The sequence below is a fragment of the Amphiura filiformis genome, chromosome 7 (genome assembly GCF_039555335.1).
Source record: "Amphiura filiformis chromosome 7, Afil_fr2py, whole genome shotgun sequence".
NCBI lineage: Eukaryota > Metazoa > Echinodermata > Ophiuroidea > Amphilepidida > Amphiuridae > Amphiura > Amphiura filiformis.
This window is the reverse complement of record NC_092634.1, coordinates 45,506,774-45,527,882: the sequence shown is the minus strand read 5'-3', so window position 1 is coordinate 45,527,882 and position 21,109 is coordinate 45,506,774. Positions and strand designations below refer to the sequence as shown.

At 35.6% G+C, this 21,109-nt stretch overlaps 1 protein-coding gene across 3 annotated transcripts in view; it reads left to right on the top strand.

Annotated features, from left to right (window-relative positions):
- The window catches only part of LOC140157233 (uncharacterized), a 137,825-nt gene that overhangs the window by 6,308 nt on the left and 110,408 nt on the right, over positions 1–21,109 (top strand). For 2 of the 3 annotated variants that reach the window (XM_072180357.1, XM_072180355.1), the window contains exons 2-3: positions 6,912–7,066; positions 14,589–14,715. The gene's annotated coding sequence lies outside the window, so the exon portion shown is untranslated. Of the gene's footprint in view, positions 1–6,911; positions 7,067–14,588; positions 14,716–19,498; positions 20,704–21,109 lie in introns of those variants that run through there. The other variant, XR_011859650.1, reaches the window with a different exon arrangement.

Sequence of the window (21,109 nt, the reverse complement as noted above, 5' to 3'; positions counted from 1 at the left end):
GATCACATTATGTCCCTTTTTAATTTCGAGTCAACAAGTGATCGAGGTAAAACAAAGAAAATTGCTATTTCATTTCAGTGCCTATAATTATTGTCAATATGTGTATCAGCTTGCTGATCATTATATCATGCAGCTGAGACATAGAGATATATTATCTGATATTTTGGGAATAAACTTTTTTTGTGGATATCTAACTTAAACAGGCTATAAAAAGAGAATACTAGAATCACAAAATATTCCTTTAAAAGTAGTTATAAAGTAGTTAAAAAAATTGTAGAGAAATTTCAATTCATTTTTGGACTTCATCTCCCCCACATTTTTGAGATTCTTGAGTGCCCTGGAGAAAAATTTTGGAGTTACCAATTCACAATAAAAAAAAAAAAAAAATAATTTCATCTGCAAAAAAGGCTGTTCACCCCAAGGCAAAAAAGGCTGTTTACCCACAAGGCAAGAAAGGTTGTTCACCCCAAGTCTGACTAGTCTAGGAAATGGCCTGACAGCGAACCTCTCGGTGACATTATGTTTATATTTCCTCTTATGAAAAACATTTCATTCAGAGCTGTGCATTTTTGGGTAGCGAGGAAGTTCCCTATAGTTCTAGACTTTCTAAATATAGCCTCCTGGCATTTCCCTTTTGGTACTTTTTAGTCAGTCAACCTACATTTGTATCAGCAGTATCAGTATTGCTAAAAATAACAATGCTTTTTGCTCAGGTTAGAGACCTTTTCTGGCAAAACATGTTAAGGGTTCATACCACTAAATCCGCCTGTGAAGCTGTTTCTGGTAAAAGTTTATCACGCCTGTAGTCCCAACTTTGCATCAAAAATTGTGCAAAATTGGTACAATATCAGGGCTGTCATCTCTCACGCATTGGCAGTGAGTCTCACGCATTGGGTCACTTTCTCATGGTCTCACGCCAAGGTAGTATAATCTCACGCCTAGGTAGTAAATCTCACGCAAAAAACTGGAAAATGAGTAAAATCTCACACATCGTCATGAATAATTTGTTGCTCTTAACCCCCACCCCGCTTTTCACATTCCCGAGCGCTGTGGCTCAAATAATCATGGTATAAAATGAACATAGGAGTCGGCAAATCCCGGTACGCCTCTGTCTCACGCCAAGCAATTCCAAAAAGTTGACAGCCCTGTACAATATTAACAATTTTAGTGTTGAAAATTGTGGTTTACTAGAACTTGTGAATATGATCTCTGGAAATTTGAAAAGAAAACACGAAAATTTGAGTGATGAGTACGATTATGTGTGCATGAACACACAAGGTCAAAATGCTGTTAGCAGTCAGATGTAATCACAGGAAAATTTGGCCTTTTGATATAACTCTTAATTTTCTCAAAAAAAAGTAGACCTAAAATGTTGTGTTATTTTCAGATATGCAGAACTTTGTTCTGATTAAGATGATATCAAATATATATTTCAAAGTTGGACGTAACTCTACTTATGTGACCCCTATTTTGCACGTAAAGTCTATGGAAAGCTATTTTGTGTTATTTACCCTTAACAGGGCATGCCATCGCAATAATAGGTCATAGAATGGTAAACCACTTTATCTCAGGCATAGAGCAAAAATTTGATCTGGTTAGGTTTTTTAGGTGGGATCCCTTTTGAAAAATTGCACCTGTAGGCATTTATTATTTATTAGAGACTTTGAGGTTCTTAGTGGAAATGAGAGTATGGGGATGTGCAGCAAATACAGGGTGCATTTTTGGATAGATGAAGGATGTGGTTGATTTATAAATGATTACCTTTGACTTTGATTGCTAGATCTTGCCTTCCACAATTCTTCAGTGCATCATGCAAAATTAAATTTAAATCCACGCCTGTCCCCTGCCGATTTCTCCACTTATTCAGCAGTGCATAAATTTTGTTGCTTGTACGAGAATAGTCCATGTTAATTCTGTCTACTTCATCAGCCCGAAAATTCAAATATGCAGCCAATTCCGTCCATTCAGAGCCAAGCTGATTGGCCAGCCATTGGAAAAAGACACTTGCAGAATCTGATAAATAAATTATCATTCAGAGAGAACAAGTTGAAAAATCTTTTAGCCAAAACCAGGTTTCATAATGAGAAAAATATCCATTTTGATTGTGAAAAAGATGGGATGACGTTGTTGATCAGACTGAGTAAATGTATTTTTATCATTGACTTTGTAGTTATAGTTGTAATTGTAGTTGTCATCACATTTTATAATCAATTAAAATTGTAGTTGGATTATAGTTGCATTTATAGTTGCAGTTAGAATTATAGCTGGATTGAGAGTTATAATTAGAGAGTTATATAGTTGAGTTTATAGTTGTAGTTATAATAGTTGTAGGTTTAGAGTTAGGGTTGAATATTTCAAAAACACTACAAGTGAACACGGAAGTCTTCCATGCCCGCTTCCATCAGTGCTGTACGGTGCAAAACCTGATTGAGGAGCCAATGGCTCCTAACTTTATAAATTTAGGCGCCCAAATTTTGCTCCCAGGTAAAAAATCTGAGGTGCCAACTGAATAGCCACGTGTGTTGAATGTTCATAGCTGCTGTACTCAATCTACATATTCCCAGTGTAATGTTTTCCAGGAAGTCCCCATTGAGACATGATAAATGCATATATTCATAGCATACATTCATACTCTTGAATGCTACATTACATACATGTTTTGCATTTGCTGGCGATTAAAAGCTTCAATAGTTGGTCGCCGTTGGCGCCAGGGATTGAATATTTAGTCGCCATTAGAAAAAAATACAATTTCTGGTTGTCCGTCTAAGTTTTTGGTTGTCCGTAGGCCTACAAATGTGACTTTTGGCTAGATTTATGGTTGTCCGGCGGACAACCCGAATCAGTATTTTTGGTTGTCCGGCGACTTTTTTAGTTGTCCCGGGCAACCGGACAACCAAAATTTCGAACGCTGGATAGGACCCCTCAAACTTTGTGGGTATGGGTGTCTTGGTCTAAGCATGGCGTGAGTGGATGACTATGGAATTTGGAGGTGACAGTGACAGGTAGGCCTATGTTACACGCCCATCAAAGTTTGAGGCCCTGTTGCCGGTGTGGGGCGGGTGGGTTCTCGAAAACAATGGTGCCATTTAGTGCCGTTTTAGCATAACATAATTAGCAATTACTAGCATTCAGTGGTGTAGCTAGGGGTTGTGGCACCCGGGCCAATGAGTATGGCCACTATGAGGTTATATCAGACGAGAAATTGTTTTTAGGCACCGCACCGCAGCCCAGCACAGCAGAGGCTTGGCTATAAATTCTCGTCCATTGGCTAAATTTTAAAATGTTAAATTTTAAAATTCAGAAGCCCATTGAGTTGGGGTTATGGTTAAAGTTGGTGTTTATTATGAATATTTATAAGTACAAGGTGTCCCAACAATTAGGCCTTTAGGCCTACCATTTTAAAATGATACGTATCTCTTCTACAAATTATCTTGTGAATGATATGGATGGGTTTGTGCAAAGAGGAAACTTGAACAATTGCTTTGATACCTTACTTGACCAGTTTCCTGGTGAATGTTAAAGCATATCAAATCACGTGTAATGTTTTACTGGTTCCCTCAAATATATTGGCTTCCTCTCCCTTACAATAATAGACATTGTTTTAATAGACTGTGTGTTAATAATAGTGTTGATCACAAAACGATGCATAGGCATGATAGGCCCACAATGTTTTGTGATATTATTAAAATAAAATAAAACAAAACGCTTTACGATATCGACACCTTTTCCTAATTTCATGTTGGTGTTTCTATCGCTGCCGGAGTTCAAGATTGTATACATGAAAATATACATACAATATGGTCTTGCCATTTCAAGCATTTTTGATGACACCATAATCATTTCGCTATTCAAAACCATAGTTTATGCATAGGGTGTTTTTGGTGGGATTTTTAAAACCTTCTTTTTCCAACCTCCCCCTCTTCCACACTCCCAGAATGATTAAATGTAACAATTTTGATACATTGTGTGGTGTCAAAAATAGCTCAACGATGACCTTAACTGGGGTGTATGTGCGGACCAGAGCGGTGCGGGGCTGCGGAGTGCAGTTTCAATAATGCATTATGGGAAAGTATTCCAATAGAGGTTACAGTTATGTATTATGGGAAGGCATTCCACTACAGAAGACAGGTATAGCATAGTTTCAACAATGCATTCTGGGAAGCTATAGCATAATTTTGTCAATACATTGTATGGGAATATAACGTACAGCCGATGCATTATGGGAAGGCATTCTACTATATAATACAAATACTTACCATGACAATAACATAGTTTAAACAATGCATTATGGGAAGCTATAGCAAGAGTTCCAACAGTGCATTATGGGAAAGAATTCCAATACAGTCTACAGCAATGCATTATGGGAAGACATTCTGCTAGCTGCTACAGAGTAAGAGTACAGGTAGGCCTACAGCATAGTTTCAACAATGCATTATGGGAAGCTATGGCATAATTTCATCAATATATTATAATGGGAATACATGGTCAGCCAATGCATTATGGGAATGCTATAGCATAATTTCAACAATGCATGGTCTGTAGTTTCTGTAAAAACTCAGAAATCCAATAACTCTAGCTCTAAAAGCTATAACTATATATAATTATAATAATTACAATTATATACTTCATTAATATATTCTTGTTCATTGATTGGTTAAAAGTGGATCACATGACCAAAAATAGTTTTATCTTCAGTACTCCTATCCGTAAATAGTACCTCTAAGCCGTAAATAGTATTTTCAATGTCCCGGATGAGCCATAAATAGTACCTCCAAGCCGTAAATAGTACTTTTGACCATGCCTTCCGCGTGCGCGCATTCGATGCGACGGAACAGTTCGAGCACGCGAAACTGCCATAGCGTGATTTCGCGCTGCTGTAATTGGTTAGCCCGCTTTTAGCCTATTCGATTTTTTTGAAGGGCAAAATATATGTTGTGGTTAAATTGGCCGTGCTGTTCACTCAGGTTAGAAGCTGGAGAGTCAAATAATTTTCTTTTAACCAATCAATGAACAAAGACCATATTAATGAAGTATATAAAACAAATATATACTGCCTTTATTCGAAGTTCTGGTTAAAACTATGGTCCCTCGTTGAGATCAATTAATACTATTGATCTCACCTCGGGCCCATAGTTTTAACCAGAACCTCTCATGGCAGTATATATTTGTATACTATAACTACAAACCCAACTATAATTACTACTATAACTATAAACTCAACTATAACTCCAACTCCTACTACAACTATAACGATAAACTCAACTATAACTCTAACTACAACTATAAACTCAACTATAATTCTAACTATAACTACAACTGCAACAACTATAACTATAAAATACAACTGCAACTATAAACTATAAAAAGTTTAAACTGGATCAGACCCTCAAAATAATATTGACCGAGTAATAACTATGAATAAATAAGTGATTGAATGAATCGTCATAAAGAGAAGAAATAAGTAAGAAAAAAAAAAAAAAAAAAAAAAAATGAAAAAGAATAAATAATAAAAACAAACAACTTACCACTGCTGGTGGAACAGTCCATTTTCAGTAATGTTTTTTGTTTATATTGACATATGATTGATAATATTTTGATTTAAACTTGGAAGTTATTCTGTCTGTTCATCAACAAGTGCAATATGTGTGTACACATGCATCAAATGCTGCTGTTAAAATGACAGAAGTGAAGCACACAATGTATTGCAAAGACTTTGAATGAGTCTATTATTCAGTTTTGGCCGATTGGCTGATTGTGACTGGGTTTGAACGTGATCATTGACTATTTACATATACTACTACTAGTGATTTCTAGCGGTTTTGTTCATTAAAAATAAACAAGAACTTAGAAGTGAAACATGTTATTGAAAAGGGAATGGTTTGCCCCATGATGGCTTGTCATTGTGGTTTGTAGATTATGGTAACATATTGTAAGCCAAGGGGTTGACAACCTTTTTTTAAGCTGCATTTTTTTTCCAGGAATTTTTTCTTCCTTAAACTTTGCAGGGTGAAATTCCATAAAGAGGTCTTGCTTGTTTTGGTGTCAATTTGATATTTTATTAGTTTTGAAAGTTGCACTCTGTGTCACTTCTGAATTTAATGTTTTCTCAAATATCATGTTCAGGGGCGGACTGGCCACTGTTGCATTGTGGCGATCACTACATAGTTCATATCCATGGTCTGCAAGTGGGATGATTGAACCCAGATATTTGTTTAAGTTTGAGCTGTTTAACTAAAAATGTACATTTAATTTTAATTACAGGTAATGAGGCAAAGAAGCATTCACAAAAATAGCCTGTTCAGTAAAATTTCAAAGTTTTTAGGGGCCTGATATTTTCATCCTAGCAGGCTCCTATCCATTTATCTTTTCCTATGCTCCTTCATAACCTTGCCTTTTCAGATCTTGTATTTTGGCATGGACATATTTTACAGCTTTTTACGCACTGCATAATTTACTAATCTACTTGTTTCTCTTAGCCCTTGGGTTAAGGGGTACTACACCCTGCCCAATTTTGTGCCTATTTTTGCATTTTTCTCAAAATTATAGCGCATTGGTGACAAGTAAGATATGTATATTATAGGGCAAGGACTACAACTACTGCACTGGAAATTTTATTTCAGCACATACAACAATTGTGGAGTTACAGTCAAAAATGAGGGGAAACCAATATTTGATCAATAAATCAATAACTACTTGCCTTGAGTTGCTGAATTTTCAGTACAGAAGTTGTAGTCCTTGCCCCTATAATATACATATCTTACTTGTCACCAATGTAATATAATTTTTGAGAAAAATGCAAAAATAGGCACAAAATTGGCCAGGGGTGTAGTACCCCCTTAAGAAATGTAGAAACTTGAAATTCTTTTATACCATGTCCTGATGATTGATTATAATTTCTATTTTCCTTTCAGGTGTTTGCATGTTTTGTGACTACGGTACTTCTGTAGTGGTGGACTGTGACACTCTGACACTCTACATGTAGGACTAATTGAAGCTGGCGAGGAATCATTGTCTTGTTTTGGTTCCTGCTTCACCAGAGGACATCTTTGCAAGAATGCACTCACAGGTAAGTTGATCGAGTTACATCTTCAAATGAAGAGCTTTGTTTCAAAACCCCTTACATCCACTTGCCCATTTTTGAGAACACATCAACAAATCATCAAAAAAAGCACTTATATATGCGGGTTTGCAACAAAAGCAGTTTTTGGCAGGATGCTTGGGTAGGATGAGCATCCCGCCAAAAACTGCTTTTGTTGAAAAACACCTTATATCAGTGATTATTTTGATGATTTTTTGATGTGTTCTCAAAATTGAGCAAGTGGATGTAAGGGGTTTTGAAACAAAGCTCTTCAAATATTGATTCATTAGTGCATGTATGGGCTAAAAAATACATAAAAGGGTTAAGAAGCTTGCTCTCCTTAAAAGCTGGCTTCCCCCCTGAAAAAGTGCTGGCTACGTCACTGAAGAAGAAATAAAGAAACAATGTCTGTCACAGGGGCATCCCTGGTTTACTATTTGGTTAGGGGATACTTTCTGAGAATTCAAATTTGAATCCTGACATTTTTACTTTTGCATGACATCACAGTTAACCTTAGTTGTTGTCCCCCATTTGGTAAAATGGAGGTAATGAATGACAATTATTTTGCACTACCTGTTTTAGGGTCATTACATTGCGCGAAATTGTTGGGGTTTGCTTCCTTGGAAAATACTTCAGCCCAAAATAAACCCCTCCGATTTTATGAAATGATCTCAAATATATAGCACGCAGTTGTTGTTATTAGCTCATTGTGTTAGCACAATGAACTCTAGGCATGGTCTATTTTTCTGTATGTTTTTTTCTTTCTCTTGCTACATCGTTTGAGCAATGGATCTGGTAATTTGAGGCGACGATCTTTGCATGATGGTTCATGATTGTTACTTATTTAGCTAAAAAAATTCGGACGGAAAGTATCATTTTTTTTTTTTTTTCTTACAAAAAGATTTACCTAATTTCATGGAATAGTCTCCTATGTAGACTGTTTGTGGTGCTTTTCATATTACAAACACTGTACAAACTCCTTGATCGTGCGAATTTGTAAAAGAGATTGTTGAACTTTACTGTTTCAGTGCGGCCACAATGTCTGCTTTTCAGTGTTGCTTTTAGCACCAATTGGGCTTGTGCTGTCTATAGGCCCTTACTTCTGTGCACGAGCCATGAGCAAATAGTGTCTCAAATTCTCCCAAATCTGAACTAATTGGGCTACCAAATTGTTGGTTGGCAACCCTGTCTTTGAACAAACATCTCACTCAATTACACTCAGGCCGCGACAAATTTTATTTTTTAGCTTGCCCGATCGGGCAGGCAATATCCAAAAATTGGTTGCCCGAAATTGCCCGAAATTAACCCATATTCCCGGCAACAATTGTCGACAAAGTCACATACCGTACTCATCATGCAGTGCAGTGCATAGTACCGTAAGTGTGCCGAATTTGGCAGTCTCATTCTTACGGAAATCCAATACTTTTCACAGTTAAGTTGATAAATAAATGAGTATTCAGGAAATGCATAAAAAATGAACATTTCATTCAATTATTTCACTGTTTGTTTCTTACATGTGGAAAATAATGTGTATTTTATGTGAAATTTTGTCAGTAAAGTCACGGCGATTTACGTATTTCGCCAACCACTAGTACATCTCAATCTCAATCATATGCAAACACATGGCCAGCTGAGTGCAGTGGCGTCAGGATATGTGAACGAAACAGGTTCTATAATTGGCCAAACTTCCAATACGTCACGTAACGGCATGATGTTCATTAGCATATATATACATGTATATGTCTGCAAGTCTGGTGTGGGATACGAGTGCCTAGCGAAATTTGAGTTCCATTTCAAGAAGTTTTCTACTTTGTTTTGACGTTTTTTTACTTCTGTGAACACGCCAAGTTGGACAGAAATACTCCATTTTAAATCATCAAGCTTTAATTGGTTTAAATTTAGACTTGCCCGATCGGGCACAGCTCTTCAGAGTTTTAATTGCCCGACAAAAAAATGTGATTGCCCCGGGCTATCGGACAGGCGATTTGTCGCAGCCTGATTACACTTTATATCACACATCTTGACCCAATTAGTTATGCAAACATTTAATCAAGGTGAAATGTCCTTTTGACTGGCACTGGCCTAGTATATCAGTATATGGGACCATGACAACCCCTCTCTGACATTACAAAACAGACAAACAGAAAGTCTGAACAGGGAAGTGCTGGGGGTACACACTAGGCTAGTGGCCTTTCCCTGTTCTGAAGATTGAAGGGAGCACTTGTTTGAAAAATGAAGTCAGGAAAATTAGAAAATTGAATAAATAAATATCTTGAGAACCGCAAGTATATTTTCAAAATGCTGATTTGTGCTTGATCACAGCACTATGGTGATTTTGAGGTTTGAGAATACTGAAATGTGTTTTTTCAAAGTTGGTAGCCCTGTATACATAGTTATACATGGCTATACATAGCTATACATGGCTATGACATGGTTACATATGGCTATACATAGCTATGCATGGCTATACATGGCCATACATAGCTATCCATGGCTATACATAGCTATGCATGGCTATACATAGCTATGCATGGCTGTATATACATAGCTATGCATGGCTATACATAGCTATGCATGTCTATACATAGCTATGCATGGCTATACATAGCTATGCATGACTATAGATAACTATGCATGGCTATACATAGCTATGCATGCCATTTACCATGAAAGTGTTGTAGTTTTTAAGTTTCAAGTTTTTATTTGGAAATTGCTTTTACATCAGTGGCACTCATCTATCCGATGGTGCATCCAACACATTAAATATACAAACAAAACTGTATTAAACAAAATAAAATCAAAGGATACTCAACAAGCAAAAGGTACAAATAAATAAATGCCTTGAATAAATAAATATCTTGAGAACCGTAAGTATATTTTCAAAATGCTGATTTGTGCTTGATCACAGCACTATGGTGATTTTGAGAATACTGAAATGTGTTTTTCAAAGTTGGCAGCCCTGTATACATAGCTATACATGGCTATACATGGCCATGACATGGCTACATATGGCTATACATGGCCATACATAGCTATCCATGGCTATACATAGTTATCCATGGCTATACATAGCTATGCATGGCTATACATAGCTATGCATGGCTATACATAGCTATGCATGGCTATACATAGCTATGCATGGCTATACATAACTATGCATGGCTATACTATGCATGACTATACATAGCTATGCATGGCTATACATAACTATGCATGGCTATACATAGCTATGCATGGCTATACATATCTATGCATGGCTATACATAGCTACGCATGGTATTCGGACCATAACCCATAACAAATGAGCTACAGCACCAGTGGTGCTCTTGTCTAAATGTTGTCCTAATGACCTATTTTTGCCGGGTGACGTTGGCGTGCAATAATACGGGCATGTAAAAATGTGAAATAGGAAATTTTGACCTTTGACCTCTGTTAACAATGTGCACCATCGATATCCCAAAAAATGGAAAATGAATCTTACCATTGAGGTCTTCAATTTCAAAATTGTTTGGACTTGGGATCTTGAAGGCGCAGCCCGATATGATGCTCTGAAGTTTGCACAAGGGCGATTTTCATCAAATCATTGGATTTGCTGATTTTGTGCGCCATTAAAGCCATATTATAACATTTTCAAACAAAATAGATTAGCATTTCTTTGCCATAAAATGAATTAGCTTTTACTGTCAGATATATCCCCTTTTATTTTTGAGCGAACAACTACGGCAAAGCAAAGAAAATTGGAATTTACTACCAGCGCACATGTCGCCAATACGTACCACTCCTTCGGTCATGTTATAGTACGACCCTTTGTTGTGTATATCACCGTCGCACGCCGTAATGCGTACTGTGTGTTATGAACATCGTGTATGCATTCGAGTAATAATTCCATCGTAATAATAAAATGCTGATTCCGGCGTTTTATTCAAAATCTCAGATTTTGACAAAACTACACCACCTAGAGTCTTGATTTTTGCAAGTTATATTGGGTTATATTGGTTTAATAAAGTACAATATAAACGTGTGAAAAAAAGAATTTGAAAAATTCAGTGAGGGCGTCCTCCTCAGCAAATGTTATAATATGGCTTTAAGATCCCAGCATTTTTTCTTGGTTTTTGTAATTATGTAACCATTTGGTACTTCAAAAGGTTAGGATAATGATGGTGCACGATGTTATGCACCTCCAAAGTTTACCAAGTAAGGCTTAGAGAGGCTGAAATTTCAAGAATTTTTTAAAGCTGAACGAGGGCGTTGTGCACGCTCATATTGTACGTGTGTGTTGTTGGTGTTAATATGTACCAGAATCATTTTTTAGATAAAATTCTATTTAAAAATTTTTTTTTTTATATCACAACCCCCTTAATATGTATGTACAATGTACATCTACATAATATGGGAGACTGGCTCTTAAAAGGCAGTTCCTGTGTACTTCATTTCATTTCATTTCAATTTTATTTATACACGGAAAAGCCCAGATCAGCCCTTGAGCTGGTCTTCCCTGGGGCCGTGTTGCTACATAAATTTACATGTTACATGACATCAATAATCAAGGATATTAAAAGTAAATGGAAATACAAAACAAGTATAAAAACTATATATGACAAAGTGATAAAATATAAATTAAACATACAAAGCAAGTACAATTGACAAAATAATACGGTAACCAAAAGCAAACATTTAGGCAAAGTTCAATTCATAATTACAGTAAAGCAATCTCCTGAACGCAGCAGATCTATCGCACAACTGTGCTTCAGCTGAGAGATCGTTCCATAGATGAGCACCCTGTACGAAAGACTGCGTTTCTTAAAGTTATTTGAAGGAAAAGGAACATCAACATTATTTGGATTACGCCTGAGATTATAATTATATTCCTTTTTTTTTATTAACATGCAAATATTATCAGGAAGTATGTTGTTTGTAACCCTGAACATGAACTCTGCCAAATGGATGTTTCTTATTTCAGCAAGTGTCAACCAGCTGAGTTGATTAAGAACTTCAGACCCTGATGTGTCCCAAGGAACATTGCAAATATATCTAGCAGCTCTTGCCTGCATTAAGTTGCAACTTAATTGAATCTGTTTTGGTACAATTACCCCAAATTATATCACAATAATTGAAATGTGGTGCAACAATAGAGTTGTATATAAGCTTGAGAGCACTCATGGGAACTAATGACTTAGCCCTCCTAATCATAGAAATACTCCTGGCAGACTTCTTCAACAAATAATCAATATGATCATGCCAATTTAAATTACTATCAATTATTATACCCAAGTGGGTGCAAGAGAAAACTCTTTCAATAATATCACCATTAATATGAACATTCAAAACATCATCATTAATTTTAGCCAATCTTTGTGGTGTTCCAAGCATAATAAATTTAGTCTTATTTACATTCAAACTTAGCTTATTATTGTCAAGCCACTGTTTCATTGAAGAAAGGTCATTATTAAGGTTATGTACAATATCAGCTGGGTTTTTGCCAGCACAGTAAATAATGGTATCATCAGCATACATGCTGATCTTAGTCAATTTAAGACAGTTTGGTAAATCATTAATGAAAACAATAAAAAGGAGAGGTCCAAGTATTGAACCTTGAGGCACTCCGTAACTAATAAGATCAAAATCAGAAAGAGAACCATTAACAGATGTAGCTTGGGTTCTGTTTGAAAGATAACTACTGAACCAATCAATACTGTATTTGCTGATTCCATAACACTGCAATTTGTTGATCAAAATGGCATGGTTTACAGTATCAAATGCCTTTTTTAAATCAATCATTGATACACCAATAACATTACCATCATTTATATTGTCAAACCAATCTTCAGTTATTAAGGCAAGCGAAGGTGAAGTAGAATGTGAAGGGCGAAAACCAGATTGGTAAGGAGAGATCAAATTGTTAGAGTCTAAATAACTATAGAGTTGATCAAAAATAGCCCTTTCAATAATTTTCGATACAACTGGTAAAATAGAGATAGGCCTGTAATTGTTTGGATCAGAATGCTGGCCACTCTTGTAGATAGGTGTGACTTTTGCTTTTTTCCAATTTGTTGGAAATTTGCACGTCATGATAGAATAATTTATTATGTGAGTCACAATAGGTGCAATTACATATGCTCCTGCCTTTAAAAGTCTTGCAGGGATCTCATCAAAACCAGTGGCTTTGTTGGTAGGAAGATTACATAATTGTTCAATAACATATTCAACAGTCACTGGAATTATATCAAAGGAGAGATCATTGGAAGAATCATTAACATTATTATCAATATTTCTACAAGCATCATGAATATCAACAGGTCCAAGTTTGGCAGCAAGATTAGATCCAACACATGTGAAGAACTTGTTTAATTCATTTGAAATGAGCTTTGGTTCTGTTATATCCCGATCTTCATTTGAATACAATTTATTTTAGAAGATGATTTCCTAGAAGGAACAATATAACGCAGTTGTTTCCATGTTTTCTTTGTATTACCTTTACAAGCAGCAAGAGAATCTGTAAGATATGTACGCTTACTTTTCCTAATTGCACTGGTAACTTTATTTTTAGACAACTAAAATTGGCCCAGTCCATATAATTATTGTACTTTACAGCTTTTAATTTAGCCATGTCACGCTTATTCATCAATTCACTAATTTCGGGTGTTAACCATGGGCTTAAATTTTGTCTAACTCTTCTCTGCTTCAGAGGTGCATGGTTATTTGCAGCATTCAGAAAAATATACTCAAATTCATCTAAAGCTAAGTCAGCATCAGCAGCTTCATATACTGAGGCCCAGGAAACACTACTGAGCTGATTTACAAAAGAATACATGTCAAAGTTTTTATATGACCTAGATTTGACAAATTTATGACCTTGACTGACATTTTTATCTTTGCCTCTTATACCATAGATAAGTGAATGGTCACTAATACCATTATGAACTACTCCAGAATGAGTCACCTTACTAGCATTAGATGTATAAATATGATCAATAAGGGTTTTAGACTTTGGAGTGATTCTAGTGGCCTCTTTAATCAATTGACTTAAATCATATGAACAGCACATCTCAATTAACCTCTTTGTATAGCAATGGGGATCATCAGAGATCAGATCACAATTGAGGTCTCCCATGAGGAAATAGTCCTTATCCTCAGAATCAACTTGAGAAATAATATTATCAATGTGATTAAAGAGCTCAATAGACGTGTTTGGCACTCTATACCAGTAAATAATAACATAAGGTTTACAATGCTGTGGCATGATTTCAAGACAAATAATTTTATGATCAAGTTTCATGCATGCCATTTGAAGAGAAGAATTGAAAACCATATTGTAAGATTTCTAACAAATTTAATGGAAAATTTCATTTCTGTGTGCGCAGACAATGAAAATTCTAATGGAGTGATATTTTAGAATTGAAACAAACATTGATCAAGCATGTATGTTTCGGTCCATTTTATATAGAATAAATTGTAGAATACTAGTATATACATGTACTTAATATTTATTAATGCTGTTTTTATATTTCAGATATTTTGATCCACTGATATATCTGCGGTTGGAAAGACAGGAGCCAGTGTCGATTGTGGTCTTGTAGCACTTGATGTTCCACTCAAGGACATATCTTTGCATAGAATTGACTTCTGGTGTGTTTGAGGTACATATACACACAGTAACTAAATCTACATTGAATGTTGTTGGGTTCATCTAAAGTCATGTAAATACATATTACAAACAGCAACAGATGGCAATGGAACTTTTGAAACCATTTTCTTGTGCATTTTGCCAACTCAAGCATTATTCTTTGTACAAATTTAAAACCCATGTTCACAGACATCTGATTAAATATGTGCAGGCTCGTAGATGCAAGTGTGCGTTTTGTCAGAAAAACTTGTCAAAAAATGGTGAGCTGAAAAGACATTTGAATAACCACAGGAATATATGGTACCAATGTAAGAATTTCTTCAATATAAAAGAGAAACCATATCAGTGTGAGCATTGTCAGAAATGTTTTTCTCAAAAGATTGGTCTTGTGTGCCACATCAGAATTCATACTGAAGAGAAACCATATCAGTGTGAATACTGCCAGAAGTGTTTTGCTCACAAGTCTAATCTTAAAACACACATCAGAATTCACACCAACAAGAAACCATATCAGTGTGAATATTGTCAGAAATGTTTTATTCAGCAGAATCATCTGCAAAGTCACATCAGAAGTCACTGCGCAAGAGCAACCTTATCAGTGTGAATATTGTCAGAAGTGTTTCAATCATAACTTTAATCTGAAAGCTCACATTAGAATCCATACCAAAGAGAAACCCTATCAGTGTGAATATTGTCAGATGTGTTTCACTCTCAAGTGTTCTTTGACAAGACACATCAGAATTCACACCAAAGAGAAACCCTTTTCGTGTGAATATTGTCAGAAGTGTTTTGCTAACAAGTCTAATCAAACAAAACACATGAGAATTCACACCAAAGAGAAACCCTATCCGTGTGAATATTGCCAGAAATGTTTTTCTCAAAGTAGTGACCTGAAACGCCACATGAGAATTCATTCCAAAGAGAAATCATTTCAGTGTGAATATTGTCAGAAGTATTTTACTGAGAACTATAATCTTAAAATCCACATGAGAATTCATTCTAAAGAGAAACCCTATCCGTGAGAATATTGCCAGAAATGTTTTTCTCAAAATAGTGACCTGAAACGCCACATGAGAATTCATTCCAAAGAAAAACCATATCAGTGTGAATATTGTCAGAAGTGTTTCACTCTCAACTCTAATCTTAAAACACACATCAGAATTCACACGAAAGAGAAACCATACCAGTGTGAATATTGTCAGAAGTCTTTTGGTGACAAGTCTCATCTGAAAAGACATATCAGAACTCATACCAAAGATAAACTGTATCAGTGTGAATATTGTCAGAAGTTTTTTAATCAGCAGAATAATCTGAAAAGACACATCAGAACTCACACCAAAGAGAAACCCTTTCAGTGTGAATATTGTCAAAAATGTTTTCCTCAAAGGGCTAACCTTAAACGCCATATGAGAATTCATTCCAAAGAGAAACCATATCAATGTGAACATTGTCAAAAGTGGTTTTCTCAGAAGCATCATTTGAAAAAACACATCAAAATTCACACCAAAGAGAAACTATCAGTGTGACTTTGTCAGAAACTGACCTTAAATGCCACATGTGAATTTATTCAAAAAGATATAGTTTGTCCTATACTTACAAAGCTATGGGCAGAAATGTGACAAAGGTCAACAAACTTTCGGCTGGGTGCAATTTTCCTAGTATGCTTAAGAAGGTGATTGTTTCAAATATGGTAATATTGTAAAGGGGAATAATGTACAGTAGCTATCCATTGATATGCAACATGATATGACACACGTCACGAATAATCTGAGATATAGATGCTTGAAAAAACTTTCCAAACTTTTGTTGAGGAGTTTATTATGTTTTACATTCAAATCATATACTTAAATATCTGTTAGGCGACAAAAATAAACCCAACAACCTTGTTCTATGGGTGGATGGACCTTTCAAGTACGTTCGATCGGTCTGGCGTGTTTTTTTTCATTATTTTTTTATTAAATATATCACCAAAATCTGAAAAAAATCGTCAGATTTTTTGTAAACACATTTTCTATAAAAAAATTGTTCAGCAAAGATTTTGGATAAAAATGGCTGATTTTACATGATTTACAAAATCAAAAAAAAAATCAAAAATGCAAATTCTGGGTCGTTCAGGCATGTAGAATAGGGTTTTTTTTGTTGCCTTACCATGGGTGCACAACAAAAATAGGTAATAAATTAACTAAACGGACTCCCCATGTGACTCAACTCTATCTTTGAAGTACATGCTATGGCACTGATCTCAATTTTTAATAATTTGCCATAAAATTAGTATCACATCACAAATTAAAAAAAATCAAAATAATTTGATATCAGAATGCAATTTGGTGTGTCTGATGTGCTCTCAGGCTCCCAAATACTGTGCAAAGGTGGGTAACGTCTGACCCCTAAATGACCCCTAAATTGCTCATATTCCACACATTTCTGTGGTTTATTTTCAGGTGATTTTCAACCAAAATGTTAAGAAAGATCCTTTATTTTGACTGTTCGCAGCTCCCAAAACCCCCTTTTACCTGTTAGTAGCTCCAAAAGACCCCATTTACCAATATGACCTCAGTTCCGAAAGACCCACCACCTCAAAATTCTGTGGGAGCAGGGCTCGAAATAAGGAGGGCCCAAGGGCCCTTGGCCCCAAAAAAATCAGTGAGGGCCCACAAAAAATACATCTGGCGGGCCCAAATGTCCCGCAAAATTTGTGCCAATTGTAAGCTTACTGCAAAATTCATATTTCAGGAGAATTGAAACAAATTCAAGGCTAAAAACATTGTTATTTACTTAAATCTGAAATGATATTTGATAGTTATGATGATGTTAAAGTAGGTGTAATAACAGCTATATTTTCACATAAAATAGGCAATATTGTGTGTTTCCCAAATTCGTGCCCATAAAAATTTGTGAGGGCCCTCAAACATTTCAGGTCAAGGGCTCAAATGGCCCTCAGAAATTCTGGCTTATTTCGAGGCCTGCTGGGGATTATGATGTCCCCTGGCCTCTTATAATTATGGTGAAGTTGTATGCCCACATTCCTATGGAAAAGTAGGCTTCTGAAGGGGCCAAAGAAACTCTTTTGGCACAAAAAAGAGTAAAAAAGTGTCTGCATGATAATAATTATGATGATTTTGTTCAATGGACATACTAAATGATGATTTTGGGTACTAATGATAATTTTGTGTACAGTACTAATGTTTTTAAAATCAAGGTTTGTTGGTTGCTTTTCTTTTCTTTTTTCTTATAATTACTGTAATTTGTTGTTGATGGTTTTTTTAATCAATAAAGACAGTAAATATGGAAAAATTCAAAACAAAGTTGTTAATGTTTAATGTCCTGTTATTACTTTGCAAAATATTGGTCTTTGGTTTTGTAAACTAGAGGAAATAATTTAGGGACGTCTTATTTTGTTAGAATAATGGGTTATTGTGCAAAGAATGACTAAATAAGTTTGAAAAATTATGTTAATTTATAGTGTTTTCTACCATACACCAGGCACAAAAAGAAACTCGTCAGTTATATTCATCCTTGCTGTTCAATAACTTGATAATTTTGGATTATTCTGAAATATACATTTTGTTAATTGGACTTTTCGTTCTCATTTGACACCCTGTTCGTGAACATTGAGCAAGAATTGACCAAGATATGCGCCTCCAAACTCTCAAACCCCAAAATGAAAAGTTACAATTTTAACGATTCAATTGTGCCTGTTACTTTGTGTGCTTTATTGATTGGCCCGCAATACAACGATGCGTTCCCATTGAAAATTGTTGAAAATGCAACTTTTGATTTTGGGGTTTGAGGCTTTGGAGGCGCATATCTTGGTCAATTCTTGTTAGTTTTTCACGACCAGGATGTCAAATGAGAAAGCAAAAGTCCAATTAACAAAATGTATATTTCAGAATAATCAAAAATTATCAAGTTATTGAACAGCAAGGATGAATATAACTGACTAGTTTCTTTTTGTGCCTGGTGTACTTAAAAGTGTGCTTACTGAAGTTTGTTAAATCAAGTCTCAATGAGGACCCTAAATGTGGCATCCAATTGGGCTGTAACTCGGGAAAATGATCCCTGACAAACCAGAAAAGGTCATCCAAGGTCAAATTTATAGTTGCTCTGAGCAGGCTGTAACTTGGGGAAATGATCCTTGGCACTTGGAGAGTATGAAACTTCAAAGGACATCTGAGGTCAAAGGTCAGGTCAAATTTAAAGTTGCTTCGATTGGTTTGTAACTCAGGGGAAAATGATCCCTGACACTTTGGCAGTATGAAACTGTCAAGGTCATCCGAGGTCAAAGGTCAGGACAAATTTAAAGTTGCTTCAATCGGGCTGTAACTTGCGGAAAATCATCCCTGACACTTGGGGAGTATGAAACCATAAAGGTCATCCGAGGTCAAAGGTCAGGTCAAATTGAAAGTTGCTCCGACCAGGCTGTAACTTGAAAATCCGTGACATTTGGGGAGTACAGTATGAAACTGCAAAGGTTGTCCAACATTTTACAGTTGCACCGCTCATAGTCCAATTGGGCTGTAACTTGGGGAAATTAAAAATTCAATCTAATGGATTTGAATTTCAATCAATTAGGTTAAAAAATGGTCAGCTAATTCAGATTATCCCAATTTTAATATATTAGATAAATTTGCATAATTTTGGCTAAGATTGGATTGATCTGCCTGGGCGAAACATACTTCGATCTTGCTATTATTTCAGCACAATAGTAGTATGTACCTATTCTCAGAAAGTTCCAAGTCGATTGTTCCTAGAAACGAAACAATACAAAATTTATTAATGCTGTTTTTACATTTCAGATATTTTGATCCACTGATATATATCTGTAGTTGGAAAGACAAGCCAGTGAGGATTGTGGTATTGTATCGCTAGAATCGACTTTTGGTGTGTTTGAGGTACATGTACACACAGTAACTAAATCTACATTGAATGTTGTTGGGTTCATCTAAAGTCATGTAAATACATGTTACAAACAGCAATTACAGATGGCAATGGAACTTTTGAAACCATTTTCTTGTGCATTTTGCAGACTCAAGCATTATTCTTCGGACAAATTGAAAGCTCATGTTAATAGACATCTGATTAAATATGTGCGGGCTCGTAGATGCAAAAGTGTGTTTTGTCAGAAAAGCTTGTCAAAAAACGGTGAGCTGAAAAGACATTTGAATAACCACAGGAATATATGGTACCAATGTAAGAATTTCTTCAATATAAAAGAGAAACCATACCAGTGTAAGCATTGTCAGAAATGTTTTTCTCATAGGACTGGTCTTGTGTGCCACATCAGAATTCATAAAAAAAAGAAACCAGATCAGTGTGAATATTGTCAGAAGTGTTTTATTGACAAGTATCATCTGAAAATACACATAAGAATTCACACCAAAGAGAAACCATATCAGTGTGAATATTGTCAGAAGTCTTTTACTTGCAAGTCTCATCTGAAAAGACACATAAGAATTCACACCAAAGAGAACCCCTATCCATGTCAATTTTGCCAGAAATGTTTTTCTCAAAGTGCTGACCTTAAACGACACATGAGAATTCATTACAATGAGAAACCATATCAGTGTGAATATTGTCAGAAGTGTTTTACTCTCAAGTCTAATCTTAAAACACACATCAGAATTCACACAAAAGAGAAACCATATCAGTGCGAATATTGTCAGAAGTGTTTTGCTCTCAAAAATCATGTGAAAAGGCACATCAGAATTCACACCAGAATTCACACCAAAGAGAAACCATATCAGTGTGAATATTGTCAGAAATGTTTTGCCCGAAAAGATCATCTTGAAATCCACATTAGAATTCACACGAAAGAGAAACCATATCAGTGTGAATATTGTCAGAAATGTTTTGCTAACAAGTATTTTTTGACAAAACACATCAGAACACACAGCAAAGAGAAACCCTTCTTTCAGTGTGGATGTTGTCAGAAATGTTTTGCTAACAAGTATTCTTTGACAAGACACATCAAAACACGCAACAAAGAGAAACCCTTCTTTCAGTGTGGATCTCGTCAAAAATGTTTTCTCAAAGTAGTGACCTTAAACGCCATATGAAAATTCATACCAAAGAGAAACCATATCAATGTGAACATTGTCAAAAGTGTTTTTCTCAGAAGCCTCATATGAAAACACACATGAAAATTCACACCAAAGAGAAACTATCAGTGTGAATATTGTCAGAATCTGCCACCTATGAATTCATTCCAAACTATCAGTGTCAATATTGTCAGATGATAGATGAAACACATTAGAATTCACAACAAAGGTAAACCATATCAATGTGTATATTATCAGAAGTATTTCACAGCTTGTATCTTAACACCCATATCAGAACGTATACCAAAGAGAAATCATATCAGTGTGAATATTGTCAGGAGCGTTTTGCTCACCAGCATACACTGAAAT